We start from the raw sequence: 17,457 nt of genomic DNA, 5'->3' as shown, positions 1-17,457 counted from the left end.
AGGCTGCTCCAGCCTCGGGGAGCCCAGCACCCCCTCTTCCTACCTGAACTTCTCCTGGTTGTGGCTTAGCTCCCCAACTAAGCCAGCTTCCTGAAGGCAAGGGCTGATGGTTACTTTGTAAAAAATTTCCCACAGTACCCAGCGCAGCCATATGAGAGTAATATTTACCAAATGAACAAGTGAATTGCTGACTTATGTACTACTTTTTCTATTTCTCAAGTAATGAAAAGGAGACTCAGAAAAGTATCTTAGTGGAGGGCCGCACAGCCCACTGGCCTTGGAGGAGAGTCTCAAACCCCGCAGAGGCTCCACCTGGTGTTCCGCGGCTGGGGCTGCAGGACACGCTCTGGGTTGACCCTGGGCCTCTGGTCAGGTCCACAGGCAGAGGTACACACCTGGACTCGGCATCATCACAATACAGCAGGCTTGTGTCTTCACATACATCCCCACAAAGAACAAGAGTCTGAGCTCAGTGGTATTTCAGCTAAAGGGACAGCATAAATGTTTACAGGAACTGACCTCCTTTAATCGATGGTTGGCAACTTTCAGTACTTTCTACTAATTAGATAAGCTTTTGTTTCAAATTCATTCCCTTAACAGTTACTTATTGAGGCCCTTCCCCTCAGCAGCAGCCACAGGTCGGGACTGGGAACACAGTGAGACCCAAACAGACCGAACCTTCATGGGGCTTCCTGGGGGAAGGTGAGCAGGAAGCAGTGAGCACACTGAATGCAGACAGATAAGCGGGCCCACAAGGACAAGTGCTGGGGGCGACCAGAGGACACCAGGCTGAGAAGGGGCCCACCTGCAGTCTCCTGAGAGCACCATGAGAATATAAATAGTTATACACACACACAGGTCCCTGCGACTTCCCAGTGACAGGAGCATCTCTTGTTCCAATGATGCAACTCAGGGTGGGAGGCTACCAAGTTGGGGCTGGTCCCAGAAAGACCAGGCCATGATGAGAAGCATTTCCAGCCCCCTCAACTCTACCAGAGAGGGAAAGGGGCTGGAGTTAATGACCCCCTCACAGGGTTCAGGGAGCTTCCGGGTGGTGCACCCCAACTCCACGGTGACCCTCCCAGCCATCGCCCTGAACATCTCTCTCTTCCTCTGGCTGCTTATCTGTGTCCTTTGTCATATCCTTTAATGAACTGGTGAACGTAAGTTAGTGTCTGCCTGGGTTCTGAGAGCTCTTCTAGAGCACGTGTGAGTCCAAGGAGGGTCCTGGGAGCCAAGTCAGACAGAAGCTGTGGGTCCCTTGGGGACCTGATACTTGTGACTGGCATCTGAAGTGGGGAAGGGCGGCTGTCTGGTGGGATTAACCTGTAGGTCTGTGCTCACTCTGGCTCATGTCAGAACTGAGCTGAAATGAGCAACACCAGCCAGTGGGGCAGAACTGCTGGGTGAGGGAAAGCCGGCTGGTCATCTGGTGTCACAGTGCCATCAACAGCAGCTGGGAGAGTGCAGAGCAGACACAGCAGGAAGAGCATGGATCTCTTGCACAAGGCGCACATGCAGTATCACTTGCTAGACACACATACTCACTAAACAAACCAGCCACACAGTCCCCAGTCATAGCAGCCTCCTTAATCTCTGGGGAAGCAAATATCTACCAGCAGGAAGCTTTAGCCAGGAAATCCCAAACTGGGGTTTTTGAAGCAGCCATTATTTTAACATAAGCACAACGGGATCAGAAACACGGCCACTCCCGCAAAACCAGCAGTGAGTGCAGGACTTTTAGGCCACAAATGCGTCTGAGGCAGAAGTGGCCCCAACCCCGGTGCCAGGGCCTCTGCCACACCCCCAAGAGGTACAGGGAGACGAGGTAGTCTGGACACCTGGCTGATGGCTTCTCTCAACTCAATGGCTGCTTCCCATGTGCCCTCAGCAGGTGGTGGTAAACCCACAGAAAACCAGAGACCAAAAGGGTACACTCGTCCTACAGTTTTTTCAAAGAGAAAAGTTTCTTTGAAATTCCAACTGCTCAAGGTTAAAAAGGATTCAAGCAACACAGAGCAAGTATTTCTCAAGCACCAAATAAGTAACTAAAGTCCCTTTGGAATGCTTTCTCTCCCCTCTCCCAGGAAAGTTAGATCTGCCTCAGCTCCTAGAGGCACTCAGATCCACTCGGCTCCACCTCCACCTGTGGCCTCAGCATCTCCTGTCAGCATCGCCACCCGCAGCCCTTTGCCCTCATAGCAAACTCTCTTTTATGGCTGCACCGCAAAGCATGTGGGATCTTTTGGGATCAAACCCATGCCCCTGAATTGGGAGCATAGAGTTTTAACCACTGGACCACCCAGGAAGTGCCAACAAACCCTCCTCTCATCTAAGATGTGAACTTGGAGTCCCAGTTCCTTCTCAACCCCTGGGTGAGGGCTGTCTGTGTGGTTGGCCCCCCTCCAAGGCTAGCAGGGGCCCCTTGCTCCTGCTGCCGCTCTCTGGGGGTGTTTCCCACCCTGCATCCTGTTACCACTCAGGTCAAGTCACCCCCACCCACAAATGGAGTGCTCGGTTCACATTCATTAAATCCACCCAACTTGAGTTCTTTTTAAAGTTCTTTTTTTAAAAAAACAAAACAAAAATCAAAGAAGTCTGAATTCTTTATTAAAACAATAACTTCAGTATTCTTTGTTTTGTTTCAGTTAAATTTGTAATATCTATTACAGTATAATGCATATCTTGCAGCATTCTAAATTACAGTAAGAAAGGCAGAGATCCTGAAAGTGATGGTTAGCTCACACATCAACCTGGCAGGGCCTGGGGGGACGCCCTCACAGCTGGCAAACAAGTGAGACAAAGATCCCGAGACTGTCCTCTTTTACATCAGAGGGAAGACCGGAAGATACACTGAGCACCTATCCTTCAGGTCTGGATGTTGGCTGAGAAACAGGACACCTTGCACTTTTCTCACTTTTTTTTTGAACTGTGACAGAAGTGCACAGCTCAGTGACATTAAAAAACACCCACGCTGTCATGCAGCTCCACCACCATCATCTTCAGAATGCTTCCACCTTCCTAAACTAAAACTGTGTCCCCATTAAACATGCTCCATTCCCTTCCCTTCCAGCATAGGGTAGCAACTATGCTAGTTTCTATCTCTATGAATTTGACTACTTCAGGGATCTCCTGTAAATGAGGTCACACAATATCTGTCCTTTTGTAGCTGGCTTATTTCACACAGCACAATGGCACCAAAGATCAACTGTGTTGGCGCACGTGTCAGAGTTTCCTTCCTTTTAAAGGCTGGATAACAGTCCACTGTTCAGAGAGACTACGTCTTGTTTATCCATCCACCCATCCATCTGATGCCTGGGCTGCTCCCACCTCCCGGCTATTGCAAGGAACACTGCCGTGAACACAGGTGCACAAATATCCAGTCCCTACTGTCAGTTCTTTTGGGTTTATACCCAGAAGTGGAATTTCCGGGTCATACAGTAATTCTACATTTAATGAGAAATAAGCTTTTGATATTTAGGAGCTTTACTTCACTATCATTAACCTACAATGGATTCATTCGTTCCTTTAACAAATATTTATTAAGTGACACCTGTGTCCCAGGCACTGAGTTAGGAGCTCAGAATACAAGGGTCAACAAGACAGAGGCCCTGCCATTATGAGAAGCAGGATCTAAAAAAGTAAATAAGTTCACAAGAGATAGCATCAGGGACTGATGACTGCTGCTGCTGCTGCTGCTGTCGCTTCAGTTGTGTTCGACTCTGTGCGACCCCATAGATGGCAGCCCACCAGGCTCTCCCGTCCCTGGGATTCTCCAGGCAAGAACACTGGAGTGGGTTGTCATTGCCTTCTCCAATGCATGAAAGTGAAAAGTGAAAGTGAAGTCGCTTAGTCGTGTCCGACTCTTCGCGACCCCATGGACTGCAGCTCCTCCATCCATGGGATTTGCCAGGCAAGAGTACTGGAGTGGGGTGCCATTGCTTTCTCTGGTGATGACTGTTAGAAGGGTAATAAACAGTCAGAGGGCTTGTTTAGACCTGCCATGGAAAGCGCCTGCGCTGAGATCAGAACAGTGGAAAGGAGCCAAGCTTGTGAGACATGGGGCAAGAGCAAACACCAGTCCAAAGGCCCGAAAATGGGAAGAGGTTTCAGTTGTCAAGGGTCAGAAATGAGGAACACAACAGAGACGAGGAGATGAGATTCAAGGGCCTAAAGTCCAGTCCAGGGATGAGATAAGATCCTCACCTTGGCAGAATAGAGCTCACAGGTTTCAAACTGTGCTCAAGGACCTAGGTCTCATGTCGTTTCCCAATGTACCTGTTTGAGAAATACCTGTCTGAAACTAACAACTAGAGAAACCCGACTGGAGAAGATCAAGGTTCCTTTCGGGAGAGCAGTGGCCGTTCCATGGGTCGGACCCCCGCTATGCCCCACTTCCCATCAGTGAAGGTCACATCCAAGGGAGCTGTACTGAACTCACTGCAGAGCCAGCCTGCAGAGTTTGAGTCCCGCTCTCCACTTCCTAACGAGCTGTGGATACCTGTTTCTCAGTCCCCTTGTGCATGACACAGGGATGACCACAGTCCTGAGCTGGTTGGAGTTAAATGATGTATATGACACAGAGCACTCACACAGGACCAGGCAGAGTGACTATTCAACAATCAGCAGCTACAGGACATCACCAGTGGTCCAGTGGTTAAGACTCCATGCTTCCACCGCAGGGGCCATGAGTTCCATCCCTCGTTGGGGAACTAAGGTCCCACATGCTATGTGGTGTGGTCAAGAGATTAAAGAAAGAGAGAGAGAGCAGCTACTGTTATTATTAAAGAGACTTGGGTACCTTAGGGCCATCTTTACTACCTCTAAGCACCCTGGGAAACACAACCCATTGCAGCTGTCACTGTGTCATGCTGTTGGTGTTTCTGTTAGAGAAATGTCACTTACCTGTGACACTGTCCATGATCAACACCTCAAGCCCAGGGAAACAATCCGAGTAAGTGAATTCACTTCCCAGGGTTACCATCCTTCCCACACCCCCCAGATCTTTCCTGGGTCTTTGTCACACAATGGGATCAGCCCCTTGTTGGTCCTGAGGAGATTACTGTCTGTGTGTGTGCCCTACTTATAATATAATAGTGGCATATAATAGGTGGCATATAATAGTGACAGAAGGAATCTGAACTCTTTTCCCTGACTCCCTGGGAGCCTGGTGGGCTGCCGTCTATGGGGTCGCAGAGTCGGACACGACTGAAGCGACTTGGCAGCAGCAGTGCTAAACAAAACCATAATCACCCACGTCCACTGCCCGTTCTGTCAAGTAAAAAGATTATGAGCCCATAAGAACGTGAACTGGTGTTTCCAGTCTGCCAGCTCTCATCGCGTTTGTGCTTGCCTCAGTTGACCAAAGGTCGCTTAACTTCCTGGACCTCGACGCTCAGGGCCCTGGGCCACGAACCCCACAGGGCAACGCTTGTCTCCTAGGCCGGGGTGAGGGGTGGGGAGGCCAGGCTCGCCGCCCACCACCATCCCCAGGGGGGCCGCAAGTGCAATGGGACCGCGCGGGCTCCATCGGGCCCCCTCTCTGAGCCTCCCCTTCCCCGTCTGCGAAATGGGCTACAGGGAAACACCTGGACACAGCCGCGCCGGAAAGATACTGGGACAAGGTGACGCGCTGCACTGATATCTAGAGTTCCACAAGGAAGGCTGCCGCCGGCACCTGCACCGAGCCTTCGAGGTGCGGTCAACGCAACCGCACGGGTCTCGACCTGGGGCCGCGCGCCCCGGCCCCTCACTCCAGGCGCCAGCAAGGCGCTCTGCACTCACCCAATCCCGCTTCTCGAAGCCGCGAGGGAGAAAGCACAGCCAGAAACACCAAGCTCCCGGCTGCTGCCACCACCACCAGAGTTGGGACCCGCGCGCTAGCCTCCACGTGATCCGCGCTCGAGACCGCTCCCAAACTTGGCGCGCCCCGCCCCGCCTCGGCCCCGCCCCAGAGATACCCAATCAGATCGCGCATCCTGGAGAGCCCCCGAGTAGCCCAATCAGGACGCGGAAATGGGAGAGCTCCGCCCCCAAGAGGAGCCCGCGCTATTGGCTACCGCGGGGTCGGGCCTCGCCCAGTACAGCGAGCTGTGTCTTGGCTCACCTGGGCCAGGGGGCAGAGTGCCATCCCCTGGGGCTGCAGGCCAGGGGCTGAGGTTTCCAGGAAGACAAGAGGTTTAGAGGTGAATTCTGTTGCTTATATCTGTCTTTTGCATTGTCCTACTTACAGGTTACCACAGTGGATATTTAAATAGGACAAAGGGGGGGTTCCAACTCCGACACTATTACTCTGCACATATGGAACCCTAGACCAGTCACTTCGCTTTTTGAGTTTCATATTCTCATCTTTGAGTTGGAGATAACTATATCTTCCTGACAGGGCTGTGGGGAGGTTTTGTAGATATATCTAAAACACTTGACTTTGTGCCTGACACACAGCAAGGGCTCAATAAATAAAAACCATTGTTGTTATTCAGTCACCAAGTCGTGTCCGACTTTCTGCCACCTCTTGAACTGCAGCAGGCCTGGCAGGCTTCTCTGTTCTTCACTATCTCCTGGAGTTTGTCAATATGTTAACATTTTAACATTAAACCATTGTTAAGAATAATAAAACCAAGGGTCTGCACAATATAGGGAACAAGCTGATGAAGATTCTCTAACTGAAGGAAGGCTGACTTTTGGACTTTCCTTTTTGTCTCTGTGTTGTCAGATTTCAGGAAGAATCCTGCTAAGTCAGTTTAAACAGAACAGCCCACTTCTCCATATCTGATTGGATTCCTCATCTTCTACCAGCCTTGGTGATGTCTGATCCCCCAGGCCTAGTCAGCTCGGCCAGAATTCCCTGTTTCCTGATGTTTCCCTTCGCAATTTTCCATCCACCCACCTCATCCTGCTCCTTGCTATATAAATTCCCACTGCCCCTGCTGTATTCAGAGTTGAGCATAACCTCTCTCCCAAACTGCAAGGTTCCATGCCAGTGGTCCCTACACCAATTGAAATCATGTGCCCCGACACCCTCGCCCCCCACCACTGAATAAGATCTGTCTTACTGTGTCATTGAATATTTTTTTTTATTTAACAGCTCTGGATTTTTCAGTACTCAGTGTACCCACAACACTTTACCTTTTACAATGTCAAGCAATTTCCAAAATATTGTAACAAATGTGGCTAAAATGCACCAGTGAATGGATTCAAAATTGATTCAGAAAAGTCCAAGAAAAGACAGTGAGAGAGTAAGGATCCATAAGAAAGTCAAGAACCTTTAGTTCCTTTTCAAGGGCTCTATATAAAATCCTGAGCCATATCCTTGAGCTGTTGTGCAGATACTGAAACCCCCACAAGGTGGAAGAAGTTAACAGCATGCTGACCACCAACATGTAGACCCCACACTGGTTAAAGCCAAAAAATTGATAACCAAGATTCCCAAAACGCCACCCTGTTACCACGACCAACTAAGAAGAATGATCACGAGCTGATCACACACCCTTGAACCCTCACCCCTAATGTTGTCTTTGAAAGCCTTCCCAAAAGCCACTGGGGAGTTGAGTCTTTTGAGCATGAGCTGCAGTAAACTTGGTCCTGCAGTAAAGGCTGCATTTTCCTTCAGTATCACTTGGTGCCAGTAGGTTGACTTTGCCATGCATCAGGTGAACAGATGCAGGCTTGGTTTGGTTATGTCTGTTGTTGTTGCTATTCAGTCTCTAAGTTATGTCCAGCTCTTTGCGACCTCATGGACTGCAGCACGCCAGGATCCCCTGCCCTTCACTATCTTCCAGAGTTTGCTCAAATTCATGTCCACTGAGCCAGTGATGCTATGCTGCTGCTGCTAAGTCACTTTAGTCGTGTCCGACTCTGTGTGACCCCATAGACGGCAGCCCACCAGGCTCCCCTGTCCCTGGGATTCTCCAGGCAAGAACACTGGAGTGGGTTGCCATTTCCTTCTCCAATGCATGAAAGTGAAAAGTGAAAGTCGCTCAGTTGTGTCTGACTCTTCATAACCCCATGGACTGTAGCCTACCAGGCTCCTCTGTCCATGGGATTTTCCAGGCAAGAGTACTGGAGTGGGGTGGCATTGCCTTCTCCAAATGATGCTATAGATAGATATTAACAACATCTCTTTGAAACATATATAAATCCATTTGAAGATTAGATAGGCCTTTTGTCAAGTTTATGACCCAGGAATGTCTTTGTCAAGAACCTGGGAGCCATCACTTTAAAAACAGAAATGTGAAGGATCCAGTAGCCATATCTCCAAGTGTCTGTCACTGTGTAAGAACCTCCTTCTAAGATGCAGAATTACTTCCTGTCATAAAGATAGGAGAAGGTTGTTATTCCTCTTGAGACAGGTAGGAAGGGGAAGCGCACAACAATTAAAAGCAGTTCATGGGGTCGCAGAGTCAGACATGACTTAGCAACTGAACAGCAGACTTTGAGGATACAACAAAAGCTAGTTGGAACCAATCAGGTCCAAGATAGTGGAAGAGTCGACTTCCAGCAGACTCTGAGCCTCAGTCTATGCTCAATGTAATGCATTAGCATCTAAATGACACACACACAGGCAGCATGACAGTTTTGAGGCTGACCATAAGAGGGCAAAAAGTGAGCAGTGGCCCGGTTCCTAGAAATCCTGCCCCTTCTCCAACCACTTTACTCTTAAATTCTTTCCTGTGTGAAGCCAAGGTCCCTCACTTGGTGACTCTCTAGAGACCTTGTTCACTCCTCCCCACCCTTCTCCTGCAACATCTTTTGTGGCAATCACGAAAGGGACATCAAAGGGCATAACCTGGATCCATCTACTAGGCTGTGGCTGCCCACTGCAGAGGACGACTGGGACTTAGTCCTGAAGATTTGAGTAGCCATTAGGTGGCAGCTAATGCTGCCTGGGAGATCTAGTGGAGACCAGCTCTCTGGCCCCGAAGGAGTCCACCAAGCCCAAGGCTCTTCTCTTCATGTTTGTCATTCTCCCCATCACTCCATTTCTTCGGACCTGAGAAGATCCACAGGGTCCACCACTTGGACTTCCAAATTAAGACTGTGGCAATTGGCAACGTGACTGGGTTAGTTTCCCCTCACGGCTCCTTAAGTCTGATTCCTCCTCCCTCCTCCATCTTAGTCTTGGCCCAGTTCCAGAATGTCAGAACTGCATCAGGGGCCCAAATAAGGAGACAATGGGAGTCTCCCAGTACATCTGTGGCCCAGCCCTCTCTGAGTGCCTCTCAGGGCTCACAGCCTATTGCACCCCTGGTCACATGTGAGGGTCTCAGACTTTATCAACCCCCGAGCAAAGGAAGTGATCAAGCACCCTCCTCAGAGGGGCTGTGAATCTCTGGCTGAGGAAGCGTCCTGGCTGGGCACCTTCTCTCTTTGCCCTGGATTTCTCTCACATCCTCCTTGTCTCATCCCCTGATGGTTTCTTAGCCTGTCTACTGGCCCTTGCACCTCCCTGCCAGCTTTCCCAGTGGGTGGAGGTTATCTCTGTCCTGCTCATATAAAGAAGTGCCCATCCTCAATAGCACAAGGACAACCTCCCAAGGAGGGCTTTGACCTTGTCTTGTTTCCATTTTCTGGCTTCTGCTCTACCCTGCAGCTCTGTTTGTTTGAAAAGTGAAAGTGAAGTTGCTCAGTCGTGTCCAACTCTTTGACCCCATGGACTGTAGCCCACCAGGCTTCTCCATCCATGGGATTCTCCAGGCAAGAGTACTGGAGTGGGTTGCCATTTCCTTCTCCAGGGGATCTTCTCGACCCAGGGATAGAACCCGGGTACCGTCTGAGCCGCCAGGGAAGTCTCTTTGTTTACATTTTTCTTTCTCCGAAAATGAAGGCAATCTGCTTAGTGACACAGGGCCTAGGTCTCCTCCCTCTCTCCCTGAAGGGTGTAGGACTTGGGACTCTAGTCACTTTTTCTGGCTCTTGTTCCTCCCCTTGACTAACCCCAGGGGTCTCCTCAGGCTCACCAAACTGACTTTGGGTGCTTACAGGGCCCTCGCTGTTGTCTTTGCAAGACAAACCTTTTCTCATGGTCTGATGGCTACAAGCCCAGTTTCCCCTGCTTAATTAGACACCTCTTCTGCCTCGATCCCCTAACCTGATCAGTTTGTTCAGTCACTCAGTCATGTCCGACTCTTTGCAACACCATGGACTGCAACACACCAGTCCTGGACAGCACTTCCCTGTCCATCACCAACTCCCAGAGCTTGCTCAAACTCATTCCCATAGAGTCAGTGATGCCATTTAACCATCTCATCCTCTGTTGTCCCTTTCTCCTCCTGCCTTCAATTTCTCCCAGCATCAGGGTCTTTTCCAATGAGTCAGTTCTTCGCATCAGGTGGCCAAAGTATTGGAGTTTCAGCTTCAGCATCAGTCCTTCCAATGAATATTTCAGACTGATTTCCTTTAGGAATGACTGGTTTGATCTCCTCGCTATCCAAAGGACTCTCAAAAGTCTTCTTCAACACCACAGTTCAAAAGCATCAACTTTTCAGTGCTTAGCTGTCTTTATGGTCCAACTTTCACATTCATGACTACCAAAAAAACCATAGCTTCGACTATACGGACCTTTTTCAGTAATGTCTTTGCTTTTTAACATAACATTTAGGTTTGTCATAGCTTTTCTTCCAAGGAGCAAATGTCTTTTAATTTCATGGCTATAGTCACCATCTGCAGTTATTTTAGAGCCCAAGAAAATAAAGTCTGTCACTGTTTCCATTGTTTCCCATCTATTTGCCATGAAGTGATGGAACCAGATGCCATGATCTTAATTTTTTGAATGTTGAGTTTTAAGCTAGCTTTTTCACTCTCTTCTTTCACTTTCGTCAAGAGGCTCTTTAATTCCTCTTTGCTTTCTGCCATAAGAGTGGTGTTATCTGCATATCTGAGGTTATTGATATTTCTCCCTGCAATCCTGATTCCACCTTGTGCTTCATCCAGTCCAGCATTTCACATGATGTACTCTGAATATAAGTTAAATAAGGAAGGTGACAATATACAGCATTGATGTACTCCTTTCCCAATTTGGAACCAGTCCATTGTTCCATGTCCAGTTCTAACTGTTGCTTCTTGACCTGCATACAGATTTCTCAGGAGACAGGTAAGGTAGTCTGGTATTCCCATCTCTTGAAAAATTTTCCACAATTTGTTGTGATCCACATAGTGAAACGCTTTGGCATAGTTAATGAAGCAAAAGTAGATGTGTTTCTGGAATTCTATTGCTTTTTCAATGATCCAACAGATGTTGGCAATTTGATCTCTTATTCCACTGCCTTTTCTAAATTCAGCTTGAACATCTGGAAGTTCTCTGTTCAAGTACTGTTGAACCCTAGCTTGGAGAATTTTGAGCATTATTTTGCTAGCATGTGAGATGAGTGCAATTATATGGCAGTTTGAACATTCTTTGGCATTGCCTTTCTTTGGGACTGGAATGAAAACTGACCTTTTCCAGTCTTGTGGCCACTGCTGAGTTTTCCAAATTTGCTGGCATATTGAGTGCAGCACTTTCACAGCATCATCTTTTAGGATTTGAAATAGTTCAGCTGGAATTCCATCACTTCCACTAGCTTTATTACTAGTGATGCTTCCTAAGGCCCACTTGACTTCACACTCCAGGATGTCTGGCTCTAGGTGAGTGATCACACCATTGTGATTATCTGGATCATTAAGATCTTTTTTGTATAGTTCTTCTGTGTATTCTTGCCACCTCTTCTTAATATCTTCTGCTTTTGTTAGGTCCATACCATTCCTGTCCTTTATTGTGCCCATCTTTGCATGAAATGTTCCCTTGGTATCTCTAATTTTCTTGAAGAGATCTCTAGTCTTTCCCATTCTATTACTTTCCTCTATTTCTTTGCATTGATCACTTAGGAAGGCTTTCTTATTTCTCCTTGCTATTCTTTGGAACTCTGGGGTCAGGCCAATAAATGCCTATAGGACTTATCTCTGTGACAATCCCTTGAAGAGCCCCACCCACTAAAGTCCCTGGCAGCACACTCCTGTCTTACATTTTGGGCTATCAGTGAAGAGTAAAAGTGTGTCTGACTTTTTGTGACCCCATGGACTATAGCCCATCAGGCTCCTTTGTCCATGGAGTTCTCCAAGCAAGAATACTGGAGTGGGTAGCCATTCCCTTCTCCAGGGGATCTTCCAGACCCAGGGATCGAACTCAGGTCTCCTGTGTTGCCGGCAGATTCTTTACTGTCTGAGCCACCAGGGAAGTCCTAGTGGGCTATCAGGGAGAAAAATAAACTGCAGCTCCCATGCCTGCACCACCTCAGGGCTACCTTCCCTTGTGAAAACTCATGGGAAGGACAGGGTCCAGGAAGCCCGGATTGGAGCCCTGCCCTGTGGAGAAGGGATGTGTGTGAAGTGCAGCCAGGAAGGCTACTGGAAGGATGAATGTCACCCGTGGGGAAGAGGGCCACCAGGACCCTGTCCAAAATATAAACAGGAGGATCACTGGAAGCAGGACTGCCCTCAGTCCTGAAGGGGACTCAGGGCTCCAGAAGACTGACAGGGCCCAGGACCCTCCCTGGCTCCCAGAGGACACCTGGTCATTCTCCAGGGGAGCTGCAGCAGCCCTTGATGTGGCAGGTAGGAAGATTACTTTCTATTAGGTACAGGGGCAGCCTGCTCTGTGCTGACTAGTTTCCCTGGACAATCCGGTCTGATTCTCAGGAATGATGTATGGCCTCAAACCAAGCGATTCAGAATCCCCTCTTCCCCACCCCATGCAGCTGCTTGTTAGGGTTTTACCTCTGCACATCAGTCTCTGCTCATGCCTGAGTGCCACCCCACCTCAGGGATCACTGCCTTGTCGTAGCAAAGGGGCTTGCATAGCTCAATGAAGGTATGAGCCATGTCATGCAGGGCCACCCAAGACGGACGGGTCATAGTGGAGAGTTCTGACAAAACACGGTCCACTGGAGGAGGGAATGGCAAACCACTCCAGTATTCTTGCCGTGAGAACCCCATGAACTGTATAAAAAGACAGAAAGATGTGACACCGAAAGATGAGCCCTCATGTTGGAAGGTGTCCAGTATGCTACTGGGGAAGAACGGAGGACAATTACTAATAGCTCCAGAAAGAATGAAGCTGCTTGCTGGGAAGGGACCACTCTATTCCAAATGATACGCCACTCTGGAGACCCTCATAGAGAAGGCACCCAGCCATGCAATCTGCCTTAGTCCCAACCAGAGGAGGTCTCCATTCCAGCCCACATTATTTCTCAAGTGGACCCCACTGTCTGGGATGCTGAAGTCCTTGGGAAAGCTACTAATCTGCTCCCAGTTCAGAGCCTGTTAAACCCAATGCTGATTACCCATGCAAGAGACTCTGATACCTGAGGCCCAACAAGGCATCCAACTTCTAATAACCAAGTTCTTAAAATATGGTCTATGACCCTGCCATTTGGACAATTCACTTGTGTTAGACAAAGCCCACTCTTGGGCCCTGGAAGGAGTCCCCTTGCCTGCAACAATTCTGCTTATAAAAAACAGTGGAGAATACAGGTTTGTTCAAGTCCTGAGGATGTTACTGAAAGCCCAGCTTCTCTGTACGCTAGCACTGAAACAAATCCCAGAGACAGAGTTTTGGATGAAGTCAAAAAGGACAGCTTTATTGCCTTGCCAGGCAAAGGGAGGCACACCAGGCTTCTCCTCAAAAAGCCTGTGTGCGTCTACTTCAGAGAACTGGATGAGGGTTTATGGCAGTGGGCCAAAGGTGGGGCCAGACAAGACCAGGGGTCTCCCAATCTCAATGAGCTTCCTGAGTTCCTTTAATCTTGCCTTAGCTTGTTTCTTGGCTGCTCCTCCCTGAATTAGCAACTGTTCCAATCTGCCTTTTGGAACTCCAGGAAGGTCAGGGAGGCTGAAGTCTTACCTACAAGAAATGGGGGACACAAAGACCTCTATGCCTGGGAGCCCCACAGAGTCCAGCTTGGTTTTAAGGGCAGTTAATGGGGCAGTATTCCCGGTTCATCTGATAGTCCCCCTGGGGAACTCCCCTGGTGGCTCAGCTGGTGAAGAATCCACCTGCACTGTGGGAGACCTGGGTTCAAGCCCTGGGTTGGAAAGATTCCCTGGAGAAGGGAAAGGCTACCCACTCCAGTATTCTGGCCTAGAGAATTCCATGGACTATATAGTCCATGGGGTCACAAAGAGTTGAACACAACTGAGTGACTTTCATTTAGCCACATTTGTACTGAAGGAAATCAACCCTAAATATTTATTGGAAGGACTGATACTGAAGCATCACCAACTCAATGGACATGCATTTGGGCAAACTCTGGGAGACAGTGAAGGACAGGGAAGCCTGGTATGCTGCATTACATGGAGTCAAAAAGAGTTGGATGAGACTTAGCAACTGAACAACAACAGTAACCACACCATATTGACTAAGTTCCAGAGACTGTAAACTGATTCCCAGAGCTGGACCTAAAGGATGCTTTCTTTAGGATTCTTCTGCACCCAGACTCCCAACACCTCTTTGCTTTTGCATGGACAGATCCAGACAGCCACATAATGCCGTGAATGCATTCACTCTGTGGCATTCAAGCAGAGGGAAGCCATGCAGTTCCAGGATCTCAGTCAACCACAGCCTTGTCCACTACTGCTGCTTCATCGACGTTCAAGGGTCACATGGTGCCCAGCATGGACTAGGCCAGGGGCCTGTGTCTGCTTCTACACACATTATTGGCATCCACAGTGCATTCATGGCCTCGATCCCTAAGGGCTACTCTGTGTATCACACCGTGTACCCTCCTACCTCTTTGGCTGTGTAATGCCTTGTGCCCTCTCCCCTATGCCCACCCCTTCGGTGCCAGCCCCCTGACCATCTCTACTCCACAGGGTAGACTCAGACCCCTGGGTCTTGCCTCTCCCTGCTCCAAGGCCATCCAAAGCTATCTGGGGTCTCCATTCACCCACTCCCCACACTGGCCTGCTCCACAGCTCAGCGAGGGGCAGAACCCTTCGCAGGAGCCTGGTGTGCCCTTCTGTTCCCCTCCAGACTGCTTCTCTCTCCAGCCCAGAGAAAGTCCTCTTGTTTTAGAGGCTTGGTGGAATGGAAAATCGTCTGGCTCACTAGTGTATTCCCTACTCTAAATCACAAGGAGAGGAGGCCTTTGTAACCCCAAGGCCTCCTCTCTGCCACTAAACCCTTTTCTCTCAAAGCATTTGCTCTGTGAGGAAGTTCCCAAACGATTTGAAACTCAAGAATTACGACCTTTCTTCTCTCTGCCTAATCTGCTGGCTCTTCCTGATGCTATAGAGGAACAAGGACCTGGAGTCTCAGCTCACATTGGGTGATAAGAGTACACATATGTAAGTAGATCAAAACACTACCTTCCAGGGGAGGAGGTCTTACTCAGAGTGGATGCTAGCCAATTAGGAGAGGCCACACAGCTCAGTGAGAGTGGACGCCTTTGATTTTGCTGCAAAGGCACATCGAGGCATGCAAGGTCAATGTGCTGTGTGGCCTTGAGTAAGATGTTTGACCTCTCTGATTTTTCATCACGTCCACTTTGGACTCCTCTCTTCCTCTGCTTTCCTCCAGGCTGTGGGCTCTCCAGATATGATCTATGATCTTCATTCTCCTACACATTCTCCCAGACCAGCTCATCTATTCCCAGGTGGTGTTGACCATCTGAGTGAAGTGTTACAGGTGTTGGAGGAGAAGGAGAGAGAAACTCTAGGGTGGGGGAGGGGCGCAAGGTGGGAGAGGAGCTGGCAAAGAAGAGACCCATTAACTCTGCCTGTGGAGGGTAAGGAAGCCTGCCCCAAGGAGGGTCACATCAGACTCACAGGTCTGATTTCTCTGGACAAAAGGAGGTGGAAGGGAGGTAGGCAGGACAGAAGAGCAGGCAGGATGCTGGAGTTCAACCCACTGTTTCCTCCTAGACATCAGGCTGCCTCTGTAACTTTTTCTTTCTCCCTATTTAGCAACACTTAAAACAAAAAGGAACTTAAAACTCCACTGTCATCACTTCCCTGTGTTTCCACGTAAAAGCATTATTTTCAGAATGCTAAATATATGAAACAGACTTCCTCCCCCAAGCATGATACGGTAGAAAAGATCGCACTTAACCTTCCTTGATAACTTCCTTGCCTAGGAACTGGGCAAAACCTATCAAAGAGCCCCTTGCAGATACTGAACAATCAGGGGTTGGGGGTTTGGACACTCCGGGAAAAGTGGGATCTTCCCTGGTTGGGTGTGTGGAGACGATCCTTGATGAGGGGATGGCACAGAGGCTGGTGGTCTCGGCAGGTGGAGGGGGTGGAAGTCAGGGCTGGGGAGAATGAGGCATTGCTTTGTGTGTGGAATTCCTTTGAGTCTGCCAAGTATGTGACTTGCATGTACAGAGAAAAACTCTTCAAAGAGGCAGAACAGCCAGGGAATTGTGAGCTGACAAATCCCCAGAGTTAACAGGGAAAGATGTTCAAACTCTGAGCACCCAGAGGAGCTTCGCCAGTGATGGCAGGGGCCATGGGGTGGACACCCTGGAGCCAGCATACCTGAGTAGTAAATCCAAACTACCCCCAGATGGAAGCAAATCTACTCTCCTCTAGCAAAACTTTGAAATAAGCCTCAGGCAGAAACCAAAGACGATACTGAAGGATCCAAAGCTGCCCTCAGCTGGCTCAGTCCAACAGACATTTATAGGACATGCCACGTAACAACAGAACAGGAGATTACACGTGCTTTCAAGTGATGGCAAACAAATACCAAGGTGGACCACATCCTGGGCCATAAAACAAACTTCAAGAAATTTAAAAGAATTGAAATCAGAGTGTGTTCTCTGATCACAATAAAACCAAAATAGAAGTCAATAACAGGAAAATAATAAAATCTCCGACAACCTAAATGCCCATTGACAGAGGAATGGATGAAGATGTATAATACACAGTGGAATATCACTAGGCCACAAAAAGAATGAAAATTTTCCATTTGCAATAACATAGTGGACTTGGAGAGTATCATGAAAAGTGAATTAAGTTAGACAAAGACAAACATTGTATGATATCAATTATGTGGGCTTTAAAAAATAAAACTAGTGAAGATAACAACAATAACTACAACAGATTCACAGATGCAGAGAACAAATTAGTGGTTACCAGTGGGGAGAGGGAAAAGGGGAGGGGCAAGATATGGGTAGGAGATTAACAGGTTCAAAATGACTACATATAAAATAAATAAGCTACAAGGATATATTGTACAGTGCAAGGAAAATGACCAATATTTTATAATGACTAAGCAGAATATAACCTTTAAAAACTGTGAATCACTATGTGTACTTCTGAAACTTATACTGTACATCAACTATACCTAAATTTTGAAAAAAAGAAGTCTTTCTTACCGTAGATCTTAGCAACCTCAGCATAGGATTTCTTTCTTTCCTTATTAAGTTGAGAACTTTCACCTTTTCACTTAATGGAAGCACTGTACAGTGTCTCTTTGGCAGATCT

General features: G+C 48.4%; 1 protein-coding gene across 3 annotated transcripts in view; it reads right to left on the bottom strand.

The window, feature by feature from the left end:
* The window catches only part of SHMT1 (serine hydroxymethyltransferase 1), a 26,698-nt gene extending 9,241 nt beyond the window's left edge, over positions 1 to 17,457 (bottom strand). For 2 of the 3 annotated variants that reach the window (XM_027973955.2, XM_060394707.1), the window contains exon 1: positions 5,785 to 5,890. The gene's annotated coding sequence lies outside the window, so the exon portion shown is untranslated. Of the gene's footprint in view, positions 1 to 5,784; positions 5,891 to 17,348 lie in introns of those variants that run through there. The other variant, XM_027973956.2, reaches the window with a different exon arrangement.

This window comes from Ovis aries, chromosome 11 (assembly GCF_016772045.2).
Source record: "Ovis aries strain OAR_USU_Benz2616 breed Rambouillet chromosome 11, ARS-UI_Ramb_v3.0, whole genome shotgun sequence".
In the NCBI taxonomy this organism is placed as follows: Eukaryota; Metazoa; Chordata; class Mammalia; order Artiodactyla; family Bovidae; genus Ovis; species Ovis aries.
Note: the sequence above shows the minus strand (reverse complement) of the source record. Positions and strands in the feature narration are given on the sequence as shown.